This window comes from Piliocolobus tephrosceles, chromosome 12 (genome assembly GCF_002776525.5).
Source record: "Piliocolobus tephrosceles isolate RC106 chromosome 12, ASM277652v3, whole genome shotgun sequence".
Taxonomy (NCBI): Eukaryota; Metazoa; Chordata; class Mammalia; order Primates; family Cercopithecidae; genus Piliocolobus; species Piliocolobus tephrosceles.
Genome location: NC_045445.1, coordinates 124,028,836 through 124,047,738, shown reverse-complemented (window position 1 = coordinate 124,047,738; position 18,903 = coordinate 124,028,836). Strand labels below are relative to the sequence as shown.

General features: G+C 40.7%; 1 protein-coding gene across 7 annotated transcripts in view; it reads left to right on the top strand.

Moving 5' to 3' along the window:
* ZFX (zinc finger protein X-linked) overlaps window positions 1–18,903 on the top strand; it is a 67,908-nt gene that overhangs the window by 32,353 nt on the left and 16,652 nt on the right. The gene's annotated exons all lie outside the window — the stretch shown is intronic.

Genomic DNA, 18,903 nt, shown 5'->3' with positions numbered 1-18,903 from the left:
CAAAAAAAACTGAAAGGAATAGAACTGAACTTTGGAATCATGAAAGATGTGATTAGGCTGTTACCAGCCTTTATTAGAATTATGAACGCTCTTGAAACCTAAAAGGAGTAGGGAAAAAAAAAAATCTAACCAAGCTACTTACAATCTTTTTTTTTTTTTTTTTTTTTGGAGGGAGAGTCTTGTTTGCTCTGTCGCCCAGGCTGGAGTGCAGTGGCACGATCTCAGCTCACTGTAACCTCTTCCTCTCGAGTTCAAGTGATTCTCGTGCCTCAGCCTCTCGAGTAGCTGGGATTGTAGGCATGCACCACCATGCCTGGCTAATTTTTTGTATTTTTAGTAGAGATGGGGTTTTGCCGTGTTGCCCAGTCTGATCTTGAACTCTTGAGCTCAGGCAATCCGCCTGCCTTGGCCTTCCAAAGTGGGAGGATTACAGGTGTGAGATACCATGCTGCTACTTATTTTCTTGAATATGGATACACAGTACTGTTTATGTAATATGTATGTACTAATATAATATGTAAAATGCTACATAACAGATAACATGAAAAAGAGTTCTGGTATAGTATGAAATATGATTCCAAAACATGGTATCAAGTATGATGTATTCATATTAGGTTATTGGAGAGAAGTAAAGTATTTTGAAATACACCTTTACATGTTTATCTTAGCATCTGGAAGGACAGCCGTTATCTTCTTACAACATACTTCTTGGTACCGATTTTGGAGATAAAATTCTAGATTGGCTAGGCCACGGTTCTGACCCAGTGTGGAAATTCTTATGCCTTAAGGAACTAAACTTAAAATATAAAGGATTCATAGGCTATTTATAAATTTACAAGAATGTTTGCTCGAATACCTGTTTTAATACAGGCATTTAATATTAATATATTGGAGTTCACCAGCATTTTAGGAAACTTCTTTGAGATTTTGAAACTCCTTTGAAAACTTCTTGAGATTTTGAAAATCAAAGAATTATTTGTGGAAAGAGGAACAAAATGCCTTTATTCAACGCGTTTATTGGACTGTGAATGTGTGAGACATTGTTGTAGGTAGTATAGATACAGATATGTGCTAAAGAAATACATACATAAAACTATTATCCCTGGAGAGCTTTTGATCATCTGTGGGAGAGAAAGTTTGTAGTGTGATGCAGAGGTGTGACTAAACTGCTGTGGAGATGGGATGGAGTAGCTGACCTTTAAAATCAAGGATGAATTCTAGTTTTACAGGGTGAAGGGCACGGGTGGCAGAAAGACATTCCAGGCATATAGTATAGTATGTTAAAAAAGAAAAAAAGGTTCTGGCCTTTGCTGATAATGGTGGGAACTTTAGGATACACTTATATATCTTTGTGTATGTTCTGTTTTATTCCTTAGAATAAATTTGTAGAAATAGAATTGATAGATCAAAGGGTATACACATTTATAAGTTTGGTTATGCTTGAAGTTTGGTTAAATTCCGTTGGTATTTTGCCTTAATATTCCCTTCACCAAATTTATGAGAATGTTCATTTCCTTACACTCGAACCAACACAGAGTATTATTTTTCTTTCTAGTTTTTGCCAGTCTGATAGGGAAAAATACAGTATCCTGTTTCAGTTTTGAATTTATTTTAGGATGATAATCCTTGTATGTGGAATAAGACTAAGTGAGGGAGAGATTAGTGGCAGTGAGCTGCTGAAATGGTTCATATATAAGATGATATGAAGTACATTAATAATAGTAAAGGGGACAGAGAGCTGCATTCAAAAGAGATTAGGAAGAAAAATGGATGAGATTTGATGATAGATAAAAAAGGCTAGGGGTTTGAGGAAGAAAGATAATTCAAGGATGACCCTAAGTGTTCCACGTTGGGAGATTGGATGCCTGGTCATACCATTACCTGAAAGGAGGAGTAGGTTTGGTGGGGGAAGGTGGGGACGGGGGAAATATTTGGGATCTGTTACAGTTTGAGTTGCTTGCTGGTGGATGTTTTCTCTAGCCAGTTGAAAATATGACTTCAGTGCTTTTGAGAGAGTTTGTTGCTAGAGGAAGAAATTTAGGACAACAGAATATAGGCAGTATCGTATATGGAAATTGATGGTAGTCCCCAGAGCATGCTTGTCGAGTAAGAGTGTCAAGTATAGCTCCTTTAGGTATTTAAGAACTAGGCAGAGAAGAGTCCTTGAAAAACCAGGAGGTTTTGGGAAGAGAAGGAGGAGAAAAAGTGTTTCCAACACTGTTGAGGATAGAGTTTCTCTAAGTATCAGCCACTGAGGAGAAAGCAGGCTTTTTGGTTTGGCATTTAGGTCATTGGTATCTAAATAGAGTAGGTTCAGTAAGGCATGGGCTAGTGGAGGGGAGATGGAAGAGATGAGCTGTGATGGATTAAGAAGTTAGTGGAAGTGGAGTTACATGAAGCGGTTTGGAAAAATTGCCATTTTGGTCAGCAAAGGGACTGAAGAGGTGGGAGTATAGCTTTTGATGGTTGCCTGGATGGCGAAAGTAAGTTGAACATGTTTATAGACTTAAGGGGAAAAAAAAAATCACGAACAGAGAGAGCCTGAAGATAAAGGAAGGGCTAGTGGATCAGGTTCCAGAGAAGGGGAAGGGACTGGGGTCCAGGGCTGCAGGAGGTGGCTGTTAGGTGAGTCCTGGAGAGAGAAAGTGGGTCCCCTTCTCTGAGACAGGAAGGCAGTTAAGGATGAGGCCCCTTTCCAGGGACAGAAGGTAAAAGGAGTGCTTGAATGTTGGGAGCTATTTTGTCTGTGTAGCAGGTTCATTTGCACATATGAAAGGACTGCAGAGGTTGGGTGGAAAGCTGAAGGATAATGGCAAAGGGTTGAAAAGCTTTAGTCTTTTGGGGATGGGCCAGTGTAGGAAGCTAAGCATTTATGAGATAGATTACTGAACTGCATTGAGGGGCCAGCTGAGGTTAGGGGTCTATTTTATTTTTTAAATGGAGTTTCGCTCTGTTGCCCAGGTTGGAGTGCAATGGCGCCATCTTGGCTTACTGCAACCTCCACCTCCCGGGTTCAAGCGATTCTCGTGCCTTGGCCTCCCGAGTAGCTGGGATAACAGGCACTTGCCAGCAAGCCCAGCTAATGTTTGTATTTTTTAGTAGAGACGGGTTTTCACCATGTTGCCCAGGCTGGTCTTGAACTCCTGAGCACAGGTGATCCACCCGCCTCAGCCTCCCAAAGTGCTGGGATTATGGGCGTGAGCTACCACGCCCAGCCAAAAATGCTATTTTAAAATGCAGATTGAGCATCCTTTATCCAAAAATCCAGTATCTGAAATGCTCCAGAATCCAGAACTTTCTGAGTACAGACATGACACCTCAAGTGGAAAATTCCACACCTGACACTTGCTTTCTGAGGGTTCAATGCGTATAAACTTTATTTCAGGCACAACATTGTTAAAAAATATTGTATAAAATTACCTTCAGGCTATGTGTATAAGGTGTATATGAAACACGGATTAGTTTTTTTTTATTCTTTTTTTTGAGACAGTCTTGTTCTGTCTCCCAGGCTGGAGTGCAGTGGCTCCACCTCGGCTCACTGCAACCTCCACCCCCTGGGTTCAAGCGATTCTCCTGCCTCAGCCTCCCGAGTAGCTGCGATTATAGGCACGTGCCACCACGCCTAGCTAATTTTTTTTGTATTTTTAGTAGCGACGGGGTTTCACCATGTTGGTCAGGCTAGTCTCAAACTCCTGACCTCAAGTGATCCATCTGCCTCGCCCTCCCAAAGTGCTGGGATTACAGGTGTGAGCCACCGCGCCCGGCCGAAACACAGATAAATGTCATGTTTAGACTTGGGTCCCATCCCTAAGATAATCTCATTACGTATATGCAAATATTGCAAAATCCACAGAAGTCTGAAACAGTTCTGGTCCAAGTATTTTGGATAAGGGTTACTCAACCCTTACAACTGCCAGATTTTCTGTTACAAGACTGGGCAAACCAGGACCAAGGCTAGAGAAAGCAGAGAGGTGAGTTCATCCCAGTTTGTGAGGGGAAGAGGGCCTGGGGAAATACTGAAGAGGAGAAAGCACTCTCGCTTCTCCTTGACTTCTCTCTGCACTTTCTGCCTTTTCTGTCTTCCTCAGCTTTTTCGCTAAGGAATAAAATGCATGGTATTGTTTTGCCCTTTAACTGCACACTATCTCTTGCCTTTACTTTCTCCTCTTTTAGGACGTTCAGCCCTCCAAGGAAGTCATTGAAAAAAACCCGGAGTTGCTTTAGTAACAATTGACTCAGCATATCAGGTTCTTGTATTACAGATTCTATATACAAGAGGAGATGTATAGATTCTGTATACAGAATCTGTAATACAAGACATGTAAAATTTTACACACTTGTAAAATTTTTATAAAAATCTTACTTGTAGTCATCTTTAGGCCCTGGGTTTCTTCTAATTTATATAGATTTTAATGTTCCCGAAAAAGTAAATATGGATGAACATAAATGGCTGTTGTTAGTGTATTTTAATATGTTTTATGTATGAGTGTATATTTTAGTAATATAATTTTTCCTTTTAAAATAAAACATATCCAAACTCAAATAATGCGGATATACATTTAAACAAATACATACACACATGAGCATTTGCATGCACACATGGTGATATTCCCGTATTTTACTATAATGAAATGGTTGTTTTTAAGTTGGGTTTAGAGATGGTGGCCTTTAGTAGTATCTTTTGTCTTCTCTATTATTGTTTCTTTTGAGATGAAGTCTCGCTCCCTTACCCAGGCTGGAGTGCAGTGGTGCCATCGCGGCTCACTACCACCTCTGCCTCCTGGGCTCAAGCAGTCTTTCCGCCTCAGCCTCCCGAGTAGCTGGGATGACAGGCATGTGCCACCACACCCGCCTAATTTTTGTATTTTTTGTAGAGAGGGGGTTTTGTCACGTTGTCCAGGCTGGTCTTGAACCAGCCTGGGCTCAAGCAGTTCGCCCACTTCAGCCTCCCTAAATTCTGCAATTCAGGTGTGAGCCACCTTGCCCGGCCTATATAGGCACTTTTGCACTCTTACTTCCCTCTACTTCATCATCCCCTTTCCTTTCAAAGTAATGATCATATTTTAAAATTTAATTTACTACTGGCTTTGGGATCAAACCAGTTGAACACTTTAGAATTAATTAATATTTCTTTTGGCTGCGCCTCCCAGCAAAGATACTTAATGATGAATTTTATTTTAATTAGTTAATTATTTATTTTTGAGACAGAATCTTGCTCTGTCACCCAGGCTGGAGTTCAGTGGCACCATGTTGGTTCACTGCAGCCTCCATCTCCTGGGTTCGAGCAATTCTCCTGCCTCAGCCTCCTGAGTAGCTGTGATTACAGGTGCGTGCCACCACGCCTGGCTAATTTTTGTATTTTTAGTAGGGACAGGTTTCGTCATGTTGGCCAGGCTGGTCTCAAACTCTGGCCTCAAACAATCTGTCTGCCTTGGCCTCCCAAAGTGCTGGGATTACAGGCGTGAGTCACCGCATCTGGCCTTAATGATGCATTTTAACTTAAAACCTATATTGAGGTCGGGCACAATGGCTTATGCCTGTAATCGCAACACTTTGGGAAGCCTAGATGGGAGGGTCGCTTGAGCCCAGGAGTTCAGAGGTTACAGTGACCCTTGATTGCGCCACTGTATTCCAGCCCGGGCGACAGAAAGAGACCCTGTTTCTTTAAAAAAAAAAAAAAAAACCCTCCCAAAGCCCCCCTAAAACACCTATATTGATTTCAGAAGTTAAGGATTAACAAAGGTTTTGTCATAAGTATATAGAGGAAGTATGGGCTAATTTAATCCATGATAGAGAATGTGGAGATACCATTATCGGTAGTCAACTTTAATGCTTTTTCATATTGTGATGAGAGATGGTAGTATCTCTGAATTCTTATATTTATTAAACACTGTTTATCTTTAGGTCAGAAGTGTGGCCAGATGTCCAAGTACTCTCTTTTCTTTAAAAGTTTCAGTAAGTTACTGGATCTGAGTGTTTAATAAACAGCTTTTATAATGTCTTTAGTATCCATCTTGGCAGGTTTCTTCCCTCTGCAGGTCTCATTTAAAATGATGATGGGCCAGGTAAGGTGGCTCACACCTGTAATCCCAGCATTTTGGGAGGCTGAGGTGGGAGGATCTCTTGAGGGTAAGGAGTTCGAGACCAGCCTGGGCAACATGGTGAGACGCCCCCCCCCCATCTCTAACCCCACCCCTCCCCCGCCGAAAAAAAGATTAGCTGGTATGGTGGCGTGTGCCTATAGTCCCAGCTGCTCAGGAGGCAGAGGCAGGAGGATCCCTTGAGCACAGGAGTTTGAGGTTGCAGTGAGCTATAATCATACCATTGCACCTCAGCCTGGGTGACAGAGCGAGACCCCATCTTTAAAAAACCAAAAACCAAAAAACCACACAAAACAACAATAAATGATGATGAAGCAGTCCTCGTTCTTTATAATATCATGGTTGTGTATATAGACACAGATGTTCATTGTCACAGTATATAACTACCTTTGAGGTCAGGATGACTGACTTCTTTAGTCTTTGCAATCTAGATTTTATGATTGGCTTCTAAGTTAATTATATGTTTCTTGAGGACAGGAACTATTTACTGCATCTTTGCTGCTTATCACACCATGTGTGTATTAGGTATGAAATAAATATTTGTTGAATAAATGAATATATGAATGTTATAGCTGAAAGTCTGTACATCATGCCTCATCCAAGGCATTAATGGTAACATTTCTTCCTTACTTGTAGTTATTGTCTCTTGATAACAATAAAAATAGGTAATAGTAAATCTTCAATAAATAATATCTATGTGCCAGAATTGAAAATATAGTTAGTTTTTGAGATGAGATCTCACCGTGTTGCCCAGGCATACATACATGCCTGGCATACATACATACATATATGCCTGTAGATGTACAGTGGCTATCTGCAGGCCTGATCTTAGTGCACTGCAGCCTCGAATAATAGCTTCTCCAAGGTCACACCCAGCAGCATTAGGGTGAGCTTTGAAACCAGTTATGTTTTATTCCAAAGTGTCCACTCTTAATTCTCTTATTGCCCCCGCTTCCTCTCTGTCTCTCTCTGTGTATGTATGTTTGTATGTATGTGTGTATAACTTAATACTACACAGCAGTAGAGTTCATGATAAATAGTGCTTATTGGTAGATGGGGAGGCAAGTAGAATTCCAAAGATAACTACAATTTACAATATTAATGAATACCAAATTTCAACGGTGTTAACAAATAATTTGTTGGGAGGGGTTAAGCATTTTCTTATTTAACTCATTCTAGCAGAAGCCCAGACAGCTTCCAAACCCCATCCTGTTGTTTTTCTAACTGAAAAGTGTTAATTTTTTTCAAATTTGTGTTTACATGAGAAAAAGGAATCATATATAAGCTATTATTTTTACTCTTGCCAGTGTTGATTTTTCTTTTGCCTTCATTCATTCTGAAAACATTTATTGATTAGCGATAATGAGCTGCAGACTTCACTAGGGGTTGGAGATAAACAGCAAAGTCTCTGGCTTTTTAAGAGTTCACAGACTCGGAGGGAAGAGAAACAGAAACAGGCAATTACAGTTGAGTGTAGGAAGGTATATAAATAGATACACAAAGTACTTTAGAAGCACTAAGAAAATGGGGCTGGGCGCGGTGACTCAACACTGGTAATCCCAGTACTTTGGGAGGCTGAGGCAGGCGGATCACGAGGTCAGGAGTTTGAGACCAGCCTGACCAACATGGTGAAACCCCGTCTCTACTAAAAATACAAAAATTAGCCGGGCATGGTGGCACGCACCTGTAATCCCAGCTACTTAGGAGGCTGAGGCAGGAGAATCGCTTGAATCCGGGAGGCAGATGTGGCAGTGAACTGAGATCACGCGCCACTGCACTCCGGTGACAAAGCGAGACTGTCTCAGAAAAAATAAATAAAGGAAAATTTTAAATAAAGGAAAATTTTTGGTACGTTTGAGGGAGATGAATGCTATAAAAGCATTATAAACTGAAGTTCTATGGAAGCTCACTTGATGATATTGACCAAGTTTATTTCATCTCCTATTCATTTTCCTCCCTCCTGTATTTGAAGCAAATTCCACATAACATTTTTTCATAAGTATTTCAGTATTTACTTTTCAAAGACAAGATTAAAAAAAAAAAAAACCGTTTTCAAAGCTTTAAAAAATAATTTGACATGAACTCAATCTGAAGGGCATATAAAATAAAATGTTCATTAGGTGGCTGAGGAGGGAAGAAAGGCAGAGAGATGTGAGGATCATTGAGGGTTCACAGACCTATTCTCTGGGTGCTAATAATGTCTGGTGAGGAGTGTGGGGGAAGTGGTGAGAAAGAAGACTGGCAAATAGGGCCCAAAACACAAAGGCTCTTGAACATAGACGCCTGCTTTACTTTTTGGACGTGGGAAGCTGTTAAAGGGTTTTAGACAGATTAATAATAACATGTTTAGATTTATAGTTTAGATAATGGCATGTTCAGGGCAGGTGCAAGTTAAGAGTGAATTCAGAAACAAAAAGTACATTTCAGAAGGTTATTGTGGTAGTTCAGGTAAGAAAAAGTTGATAATAGTTCGAAATAAGTTTGTGTTTTGTTTTTTTTGAGATGGAGTCTTGCTCTGTCGCCCAGGCTGGAGTGCAGCAGTGTGATCTCGGCTCACTGCAACCTCCACCTTCTGGGTTCAAGCGATTCTCCTGCTTCAGCCTCCCGAGTAGCTGGGACTACAGGTGTGTGCCACCATGCCCTACTAATTTTTTGTATTTTTAGTAGAGGCGGGGTTTCACTGTGTTAACCAGGGTGGTCTCGATCTGCTGATCTCGTGATCCGCCTGCTTTGGCCTCCCAAATTGCTGGGATTACAGGCATGAGCCACCGCACCTGGCCTGAAATAAGGTTTTATCAATAGAATTCAGCAGAAACTGATTCATGACATACTTAGGAAGTAGAATTTGGATTAAATTTAGGGTTGAGGAAGAGGGGAGGGTTTGCAGCTCACTTCTTGCTTTCTGGCTTCTGCAGCTGGGCACATGGCAAAACTGTTACTAGAAGAGGAGCAGATAGACATGCTAAAGATTTATTTACAGGGTTGCTGCATACAACTACAATGTAAAGGGACTCCTGCAAATATGTAATGAGGTGGCCCTGGTTTGCCTGGTCGTCTAGTTTAGGTATTTTGACCAATCATTCTAATATTAGCTCCTAATTAAGCATGACTTTGGTCATAGTAGACATCCAATAAAACGTGGTTCAGGGAGCGAATAAATACATAAAGTCCAAACCCATGTGTTTAATGTATAAACCCTATGGGTCAACACAATCTGATAGTTTATTGATTGATTCTAGGGTCTGTTAGCACAGAAGAGATAGTGAAATATTTACTCTTTCATTCCATGGGCTAATTATTGGCTAGGTATGTATTTTACCATTATCTTTATGTATGTACCCTGCCAGTTTTTTTAAACCAGGGAGCAAATAAATACGTAAAGTCCAAACCCCTATCTTTAACGTATAAACTCTGAGGGTCAACACAATCAAATAGTTTATTGATTGATTCTAGGGACTATTAGCACAGAAGAGATAGTAAAATATTTACTCCTTTGTTCCATGGGTTAATTATTGGCTAGGTAGATGTATTTTATTATTTTTATGTATGTACCCTACCACTTTTTAAAAAACCATTTGATAAAACACAGGAAAAAGTTTGGAATTTGAAAAATATATCTCTACATGGGAATGTTTCTGAGTAGTGTTATTTACTGAACTAAGGATATTTTGGAGAAAGTGTATTGAACATTCTTAAATTTTATTTCATTTTTTAAATTAATTGTTTTAGTTGCCCAATAAAAATGGTATGTATTTATGGTGTACAACATGATGTTTTGAAATATGTATGTGTTGTGGAATGGCTGAGTAGAGCTAATTAACGTACATTACCTCACATTTTTACTTTTTTGTGGTGAGAACACTTAAAATCTATTCTCAGTGATTTTCAAGTATACAGTGCATTGTTATTAACTATAATCACCTTGAGCATCTTTTTAAAACTTTTTCGGATAAAATTCAGAAAGAGGTTATTTTAATCCATCTAAAATTGTGTCTTTACTATAGACACAAATTTATTTAGAAATCAACACTACAATTAATGACTTAAGAGTTTTCAGTATAATGTTCAGTCTAGGTGTTGGCTAGCTTTATAACAAGAATAAAGCACTCAAATAGGCAAAGATGATGTTTTAGTTTCTCCCTTCCCCTGCCAAAAGCAAGTTTGGGAAAAGGTCTCTATTTTGAAAGCATTACAAGCAATTGGAGCTTCAGACTGGCCTTTTGGTTAGTATTTACTGTTTATCTACTGAAACCTAGACAAAAATGTCACCTTGCCCTTTGAGCAGATATATGATTACTTTGTGAGGTAATGGGTCTGGGGAGGGAAAAGAAAAGGAGGGAGGGAGGGAGAGAACATACCTCTCCTTGCCTGTCTTAGAGAAGCAACATCTGGTGTATGGAAACTCAGCTTGCGGCTGAGTCAGACAGCCTTGGATTTGGATACCAGCTCTGCTACTCATTAGCTGAATGAATTCGGGCAAGTTAACTAACCTTTTTGTATTAGCTTCCTTATTTGTGAAATGCCAGTAATACTGCCTGACTTCCAGGGTGGTTGTGAGAATGAGAGATCCTGTCAGTCACTGCTAGCCATTGCTGTCGTTATCCAGAGGCTTCCGGTCAATGGCATCCATTGGGCTAGCAAGGCTCAATGTCGCTTAGCTTCATTATGACGCTTCTGTTGTCCCATCAGGGAATTCTTCTTGGGTAAGGGCAGGTACAGGGTGGGATTGTAACAGTTATTCCTTTCTCTTCCCCCTGAATGTATAAAGAAATCAGTTATTGTTTTACTAGTTTTAGACCTCTTCAACTATTTTTCATTACTTGCGTCTCTGACACCATGCTACAGATCACTCTAACTTAGGACAGGGACCTGACTGGTACTGTTCCTTTAATTCCTGGTCTACAGAATGAGGCTAATTTCACTAAACCTTTGAACCACTCCAGGAAAGTTTCAAGAATTAAAGGAGATCAGATCGTACCCAATTCTTTCAAGTCTCTTATAGGCTATATAATAAAAATAAGGTGGAATTTTAACCCCACAAAGAGGGTTCCTGAGGAGGAAGTTAAGAGAGGAAGGTCTAAGAGTGAAATTTAAATGTGTTTATCTCCTAAAGCATTTGCCGTCTTGACAGAATACTTCCTGCAAGTTACTCAGTCTTTTAGGTGCTCTGTTTTCACATATGTCAAGCAGAGACAAAACATCTAAGTTCTGGGGTTGTTGTCATTGATTTCATAATAAAATACAGAGAAACTACCATAGTACCTGGGACATAATAGTTGCTCAGATATCCTTTTAGGAGGAACTACCCATCTTTGATATCTTCATTGGATTTTTTTTGTTTTTTTGAAATGGAGTCTTGCTCTGTCCCCCCAGGCTGGAGTGCAGTGGTGCGATCTTGACTCACTGCCACCTCCATCTCCTGGGTTCAAGCGATTCTCCTACCTCAGCCTCCGGAGTAGCTGGGATTATAAGTGTGCGCCACCACACTCAGCTAATTTTTGTATTTTTTAGCAGAGATGGGGTTTTGCCATGTTGGCCAGGCTGGTCTCAAACTCCTGATCTCAGGTGATTCTCCTGTCTTGACCTCCCAAAGTGCTGGGATTACAGGCGTGAGCCACCGAGCCCGGCTTTCATTGAGTATTAAGTAGCCATCCACACAGGGACCCTGAGGATGTTGAATAATACCAAGTCTATCCTACAGTTTCTCTTTTGATTGGATTTTGGAGTTCGAGGTTTAAAAACCATTCTGGTAATTAGGTAGTAAGACTATTAGACTTGTCATAGTAAGTTAGAATAGGCTTATTGTTCACAGAACCTAATTTTATCTTAGCAATAGTGAAGTGTATGGTAAGGAAAGGCCTGGTTTCCTTCCTTGACATCAGTCCCAAGATCACAGGTGTGAATCTTGTTAAAACTTTAGAAAAGATTTGTGTATTCATACTGCCCCTTGAGGTAACTTACTTAGGAAGTAAAATCATCTTTATTTTTCTCTCAAATTAGCCTGTTTAAAGATTTATTAGGTGTCTGGGAGGCTGGGATTTAGTGAATGAATTTATGTCTACCTTGTGAGTATTGGCCATAGGTTTATCGACTTCAAGTTTAATTAGAGTTTGAGACTGATTGTGTCCTCATGGCATAGATTTTCCCTCTTCTCTGTGCCTTCTAGATAATTTCAGTTGTTCTCAAGATGAGCACAAGGTCTTTTCAATCTTTATTGAAATGTGGCAATCAGAGTTGCAGTGTTACGATTTTGAGGCCTGGCACAATGGCTCACACCTGTAATCCCAGCGTTTTTGGAGGCTGAGGCGGGAGGATCACTTGAGCGCAGGAATTCAAACTAGACTTGACAACATCGGGAGACCCCATCTCTAGAAACAATTAAAAAAAACACCGGGTATGGTGGCGCTTGCCTAGGAGGCTGAGGTGGAAGGATTGCTTGAGCCCAGGTCAGGGCCACAGTGAGCCATGATTGCGTGCTGCATTCCAGCCTGGGTGACGGAGCGAGACCTTGTCTCAAAAAAAAAAAAAAAAAAAAAAAAAAATTTATTTGAGCTTATTTTAATGACTGTTTAATGACTTCTCTTTTCTGGGTTTAAGAGATCTTTTCTTATCTTTCAAGCATTATGCTTAGTGAAAGCAGCCAGGCAAAAAAGACCACATGTTGTATGATTCCATCTATGTGAAATGTCTAGAAGAGGCAGATCCATAGAGAAAGTAGATGAGTGGTTTCCAGGAGACTGGGGGAAGAATGAGTTGGGCCTGACTGCTAATGGGTATGGTGTTTCTTTATGGGGAATTAGAAGGGTGGTGATGGTTGCACCACAGTGAATGTACTAAAAATCACTTAATTGTACACTTTAAAATGGAGAATTTTGTTATGTAAACTGTATCTCAATAATGATAAAAGCCAAATGGGCCAAGCAACAATCCCCTAGAGCCTTTATTATTAGCTTTTCTGTTTACTAAAGGCCCCAAATTAGCCTTTCCTCTTTAAGCAATTACTTTTTTCAATAAAATATCTTCCAGTATCATGAGGGATGTTTAAAAAAGGAGAGGTGATAGTTGTGGAATTGTGCCAAAAGCTTTTAATTTAGTTTTTAAAATTAGTTTTTAATTATAAAATACACATAAAATTTACCATCTTAACAATTTTTTAAGTACACAGTTCAGTGGCATTAAGTACATTCACACTGTTGAGCAACCATCAGTATCATCCATCCCCAGAAGTCTTCATCTTGCAAAACAAACTCCATACCCATTAAACACTAACTCCCTGATCCCCTCCTCCCAGCCCCTGGCAGCCACCCTCCTACTTTCTGTCTCTTAGGAATTCGACTACCCTGGCTACCTCTTATAAGTGGGATCATACAGTATTTTTCCTTTTGTGGCTGGCTGACTTATTTCACCTAGCATGATTTTTCAAGATTTATTCATGTTGTAGCTTGTGTCAGAATTTCCTTCCTTTTTAAGGCTAAATAGGATTCCGTTGTATGGATAGACCATATTGGGTTTATTCATTGAAAAACTATTTTAAAGCAGTAATCCTTTGCCTTACCTACCCTTTGTTCTTCCTGGCTCATCCCCCCAAAGGCAACTGTAGCAGGTCCTGGAATAACATGTTATTTCCTTATCATGTTGATGAGAAAGAAAATCGACTTTCTGCTGGGGACACTGTCCCTGTGGCGTTTGCACATTCTCCTCATGTCCGTGTGGGTTTCCTCCCACATCCCAAAGCTGTGCACATTAGGTTAATTGGCATGTCTACACTGTCCCAATGTGACTGAGCATGCCCTGTGATGGTTCCTGCCTGGTATCCTGAGCTGCTGGAGAGGCTTCTACACCCACGACCCTGATCTAGAATCGTTGGGCAAATTATCATCTTGTTTTTACTAATCTTTCTTAAATATATATATAGCCCACATTTATTTCCACGTTTAATGCTAGAAGTGTTTTAGACTATACATAGAAGTTTGGTGATGTTTTTGTGACCAGAAATATGCCATAGGAACTTAACTCTTGTTCATATCAATTAGCCTACTGTAATTTTTTTTTTTTTTTTTTTTTTGAGGCAATGTCTCACTCTGCCACCCAGGCTGGAGTGCAGTGGCGCTATCTCGACTTACTGCAACCTCCGCCTCCCTAGTGCAAGCAGTTCTCGTGCCACAGTCCCCCAAGTAGCTGGGACTACACATGTGCACCACCCTGCCCAGCTAATTTTTGTATTTTTAGTAGAGACGGGTTTCACCATGTTGACCAGGCTGATCTCAAACTCCTGATGTCAAGTGATCCTCCTGCATTGGCCTCCCAAAGGGCTAGGATTACAGGCGTGAGCCACTGCGCCTGGCCAAAATACTGCTTTTGTTATACTACGTTGTTTGGCTGAAAGTCACAATTTCTGAGAACCTACCAATGACATTACGTGAGGACTTATACTTTCTCTTTCAGCTATTTCTAATGGTACTTATCTATATGATTTTAAATAATATACTTTCTTGACTTTTTTTTTTTGAGACAGAGTTTCGCTCTGTCATCTAGGCTGGAGTGCAGTGGCGTGATCTCGGCTCACTGAACCTCCACCTCCCAGGTTCAAGCGATTCTCCCTGCCTCAGCCTCCTGAGTACCTGGGATTACAGGCGTCTGCCACCTTGCCTGGCTAATTTTTGTAGTTTTAGTAGAGACGATGTTTCACAATGTTTCGCCGTGTTGGCCTGGCTGGTCTCTTGTGATCTGCCCACCTTGGCCTCCCAAAGTGGTGAGATTACAGGCGTGAGCCACCACGCCCGGCCACTTTCTTGATTTTTATTACTTCCGTTTCATATGTTCTTTCTTCATGTCCTGCTGTGATAGCTGACAATTTTGCTCACTTTTGTTCTCACATCCCTTTCCCATGACTTTTCATGATAGGTGTGTTTCAATTTTTGGTTCTTTTACCTTTCAAAATTCAAGTAATACATTAACATCTTTATTTCTTGTTCCGTCAAATGTGGACAGTATCTTTTGACTCCTGCTTTTTAAGATGAGGATATCAGTGCCTTTGCCTCCACTTTCTTTAAGCTGTTCAGCCTACCTTCCAATCTATGTTTACTTTGTATTGTTGAGGCTGATCCATCTTAAGTTCTCTTTTATTTTTATTTTTTTGAGATGGAGTTTCGTTCTTGTTACCCAGGCTGGAGTGCAATGGCGTGATCTCGGCTCACCACAACCTCTGCCTCCTGGGTTCAGGCAATTCTCCTGCCTCAGCCTCCCGAGTAGCTGGGCTTACAGGAATGCGCCAACACTCCTGGCTAATTTTTCTATTTTTAGTAGAGACGGGGTTTCTCCATGTTGGTCTCCATGAGGCTGGTCTTGAACTCCTCACCTCAGGTGATCCGCCTGCCTTGGCCTCCCAAAGTGCTGGGATTACAGGCATGAGCCACCACGCCCAGCCAATCCATGTATGTTCTATAACCATTAGTCAGCCTTCCAATAAAGTAGAAAATCAGTACACAGTGCTTACATTATTTTGATTGTGAAAATATCATTCGCAGCATAACCATTGATCACTTTGATTACATTTTTGCATACAGCTTTTTTCCCCTAGAAATTTCTATTGTCCCCTTTCCCCTTTGTATTCCTTTTTCTCTTTCCTTTCTTTTTTTTTTTTTTTGAGACAGGATCTTGCTCTGTCGCCCAGGCTAGAGTGCAGTGGTGTGGTCATGGCTCACTGCTGCAACCTTGGACTCCTGGGCTCAAACAGTCCTCCTGTCTCAGCCTCCTGTGGAGCTGGGACTGCAGGCACGTGCTACCACATCCAGATAATTTATTTGTAGAGATGGGGTCTCACTGTGTTGTCCAGGCAGGTCTCAAACTTCTCGCTTAAGTGATCCTCCCACCTTGGCCTTCCAAAGTGTTGGGATTACAGGTGTGAGCCACCATGTTTGGCTGTAGGTTTTTTGTTGTTTGTTTGTTTATGCATTGTATTTTCATGCATGGGAGCCCTTTGAATTTGGAGATTTCCTCTAATAGTAGCCACTAGCCACATATTTGGCTAAAGTTGTTAAAATGAATTAAACATATAGTTCCTACATTGTACCAGTCACATTTCAAGTACTCAATAGCTACATGTGGCTAGTGCAGAACATTTCCTTCATCAAAGAAAGTTCTGTTGGTTAGCACTGGTCTGCAGGCTCAGTGAAATTGCAAACAATATGATATCTTTTTAAAAACTTGAGACAGGCCAGGTGTGGTGACTTATACCTGTAATCCCAGGACTGTAGGAAATGGAAGTGGAAGGATTGCTTAAGGCCAGGAGTTTGAGGCCAGCCTGGGCAACACAGTGAGATCCCATCTCTACCAAAACAAAAAAAATTTATTTATTATATATTACAAGGCAATAGGGACAGTTAGAGTATAAACTGACAAAATCCAGAAAGAAGCTGAAGAGAAAAAAATATGATCAAGGTAAAAGCCATCATAGAAGCAACAATAAGAAAAAATGTGTCTTAGCCTATAGCCAAGGACAGAGGGATTGGGCTTTAGGAAATCACAAAATGAAATGTTAAGAAAATAAAGTTGTGAAAATGCTTATGGAGAAGAAGGATAGATACGGAGAAAGATAAAGGACACAAACACACATAAGGGAAATTCCGGAAGAGAACTACTGATGAAGTAGAAAAATATTTGTAATGGAAGATTTTTTTCCTGAAATAAAGATTAGAATCTTTTTTGTTCCAAGAAATTGTCAAAATGGTAAAACAACCAAATCATAATCATACTGTTATTTAGTGAACTTTAAGGATCAAGAATTATAGGGACATCCACACAGAAATACTCAGTGCTAGGAGACAGTGAAACAATGTCTGCAAAGTTCTGAGGAAATTGTAACCTAAGAGTTTTATATTCAGCCAATTCATTCTTCAAGTAAAGGCCATGCATGGACCAACATTTCAAGTATGCAGAAATTCAGGGACTGTAGCACCCACTGGCCTTTCTTGGATGGGGGAACTATTTGGTATTGAATCTAGCAGATTAAAGGATCGATCAATAGAAAGAACCCTGGAATGGAGAAACTGATTTTAAAAAAACTAGAAATGAGCATTGAATTCGTTTAATATAAAACTAGCTATAAAATATTTGGGGGAGTGGAGAAGTCGAAATGTTAACTTCCATATCTTTCACAGTAAAGTGACAGTAGATGCTGGGTCTAAAACTTATTTGTGTATTAGAGGCAAAATATGGATGCTTTTATAATATTTTTTCTTACTTTTATTTATTCTTTGAAGTGGGGTCTTGCTTTGTAGCCCAGGCTGGAGTGCAGTGGCATGATCATGACTCACTACAGCCTTGACCTCCTGGGCTGAAGTGATCCTCCTACCTCAGCTTCCCAAGCAGCTGGGACCACAGCCCCATACCACCATGCCCGGCTAATTTAAAAATTTTTTAGAGATGGTCTCACTATGTTGCCCAGGCCGAAGCAGTCCTCCCACCTTGGCCTCCCAAAGCGTTGTGATTATAGGCATGAGCCACTGCACCTGCCTTTGTTGTTTTCAGAGGGTTAAGAACTAATATCTTAATGACCAAACTTTTACTTGAAGATTAGTATTCATATATTTAACAAATGAATGTTGTGTACTTACTCTATACGCTGGGCAGTATTGTAGGCACTTGGGATATACATTAGTGAACAAAACACAGGAAAGTTTCTTTCCCTCATAGACATTACATTCTAGCAGAGGTACACAGACATAGGTGAGTGGTGCAGCATATTATAAGGTGATACGTACTTGGGGAGGTAAAAAGAGGTGTAAGGAGGATTTGGGTTACAAGTATGGTCAGGGTTTTGCTGAGAAGGTAACATTTGAGCAGACACTTACTTTTGAGAATCTGGTTAGACATCATAGAGGAGATACACGTACAAATCTGAGTTATGGAGACAGGTCTAGAGTGGAGATGTACATTTGGGAGTTGTTGGTATGTAAATGGAATTTAAGTCATGAGACAGAGTGCGATAACCAAAGGAGTGATTGTAGACAAACTTAAGACTAAGGACTAAGCCCTGGGGTTTGCAGCATTAGGTAGTAAAAGGAAGCTCCAGCAAGAGTGAGGAGGCATGGTCAGTGAGGTGAGAGGAAACCTAGAGGTTGGGTCATGGGAGCCAAGTGAGGAAAGTGAATCACAGAGAGTGCGTATCTGTCAGATGCTGCCGCTGCAAGTCATGTGAGGGCCGAGAATTGGTCATAAGTGACCTTGATGGACAGTTTTGGTGAAGTTGTGGGCAAAGAATGACCTGATTGAAATGAACTTTTCTTTTCTTTTTCTTTTTCTTTTTTTTGGTTTGGAGGCAGGGTCTCATTGTCGCCCAGGCCGAACTGCAGTGGTGCAATCACAGCTCACTGCAGCCTCGACCTCCTAGGTTAAGGTGATCCTTGCACCTCAGCCTCCTGGGTAGCTGGGACTACAGGCGCACACTACCATGCCTGGCTAATTTTTTAATCTTTTGTAGAGATGAGGGTCTCGCTGTGTTGCCCAGGCTGGTCTCTAACTACTGGGCTTAAGCAGTTCTCCTGCCTTGGCCTCCCAAAGAGCTGGGATTATAGGTGTGCACCACTGCACCCAACCTTGAAGTGACTTTAAAGGATATGAAATGAGGCAAATTTGAGAAACGGAGGTGGTGGAGAAATGGGATCAAGAGTTTTTGCTTGGCCGGGCACGGTGGCTCATGCCTGTAATCCCAGCATTTTGGGAGGCCGAGGTGAGTGGATCATCTGAAGTAAGGAGTTCAACACCTGCCTGACCAACATGGTGAAACCCCGTCTCTATTAAA